The 1,663-nt window shown below is 35.7% G+C and overlaps 1 protein-coding gene across 2 annotated transcripts in view; it reads right to left on the bottom strand.

Annotated features, from left to right (window-relative positions):
- COL24A1 (collagen type XXIV alpha 1 chain) overlaps positions 1-1,663 on the bottom strand; it is a 421,541-nt gene that overhangs the window by 356,152 nt on the left and 63,726 nt on the right. The gene's annotated exons all lie outside the window — the stretch shown is intronic.

The raw sequence follows: 1,663 nt of genomic DNA on the forward strand, positions 1-1,663 counted from the left end.
GTATAATAGGTTCTAAAATCAGGTAGTGTGAGGCCTCCCACTTTATTCTTCTTCTTCAGTAATGCTTTATCTGGGGCCTCTTCCCTTTCCCTATGAAGATGGTGATTTATTTCTCCATCTCATTAGAAAATGCCGTTGGAATTTGGATCGGTAATGCGTTACTTCTGTAGATTACTTTGGGTAGAAATGACATTTTCACAATGTTGAGTCTTCCTATCCATGAGCAAGGTATGTTTTTCTACTTACGCAGGTCTCTTTTGGTTTCTTGCAGTAGTGTCTTGTAGTTTTCATTGTAAAGGCCTTCTAGGTTTCTGGCTAGATTTACTGCTAGGTATTTTATCTTCTTGTGGGCTACTGTAAATGGTACTGATTTGGTGATTTCCTCTTTGAAGTTCTCTTTGTTGGTGTAAAAGAATCCAACTGACTTTTGTATGTTTATCTTGCATCCTGAAAGTTCACTGAAATCTTCTATTAGTTCCAGTAGTTTTCTTTGGATTCTTTGGGGTTTTCTGTGTATAAGATCATATCATCTGCAAATACAGATACTTTGACTTCTTTCTTACCAATTTGGATGTGCTTTCTTTCTTTTTCTAGCTTAATTTCTCCAGCTAGGACCTCCAGCACAATGTTGAATAAGAGTGGTGACAAAAGGCATCCTTGTCTGGTTCCTGTTCTCAAGGGGAACGCTTTCAAAGTCTCTCCATTTAGGATGATGCTGGCTGCTCACTTTGTATAAATGCCCTCAATTATGTTGAGGAATGTCCCTTCCATTCCTATTTTGCTGAGAGTTTTTATCATGAATGGATGCTGGACTTTGTCAAATGCCTTTTCTGCATCCATTGGTAAGATCATGTGGTTCTTATCTTTTGTTTTATTTATGTGATGGATTACACTGATTGTTTTTCTAATGTTGAACCATCCCTGCATACCTGGTATAAATCCCACTTCATCATGGTGAATTATTTTTTTGATATGTTGTTGAATTCTATTGGCTAGAATTTTATTGAGGATTTTTGCATCAATGTTCATGAGGGATATTGGTCTGTAATTTTCTTTTTTTGTGGTGTCCTTACCTGGTTTTGGTATCAGGGTTATACTGGCTTCATAGAATGAGTTTGGGAATATTCTGTCATTTTCTATGATCTCAAATACCTTTAGTAGCGGTGTTAACTCTTCTCTGAAAGTTTGGTAGAATTCTCCAGTGAAATTGTCCAGGCCAGGGCTTTTTTTGTTGGGAGTTTTTAATTACCTTTTCAATCTCTTCTTTTGTTATAGATTTATTTAGTTGTTTTACCTCTGATTGTGTTAGTTTACGTAGGTAGTGAGTTTCCAGAAATTTGTCCATTTCCTCTAGGTTTTCAAATTTGTTAAGAGTACAATTTTTCACAGTATTCTGTTATGATTCTTTTAATTTCAGTTGGGTCTGCTGTGATAACAACCATCTCATTTCTTATATGAGTTATTTGCTTTCTCTCCTGTTTTTCTTTTGTCAGCTTGGCCATTGGTTTATGGATTTCGTTGATCTTTTCAAAGAACCAGTTTTTGGTCTTGTTAACTCTTTCAATTGTTTTTCTATTCTCTAATTCATTTAATTCTGCTCTAATTCTTATTATTTCCTTTCTTCTGGCACCTGAGGGCTTCTTTTGCTGCTCTCTTTCTACTT

This window comes from Trichechus manatus, unplaced genomic scaffold, assembly GCF_000243295.1.
Source record: "Trichechus manatus latirostris isolate Lorelei unplaced genomic scaffold, TriManLat1.0 scaffold00003, whole genome shotgun sequence".
Lineage (NCBI taxonomy): Eukaryota > Metazoa > Chordata > Mammalia > Sirenia > Trichechidae > Trichechus > Trichechus manatus.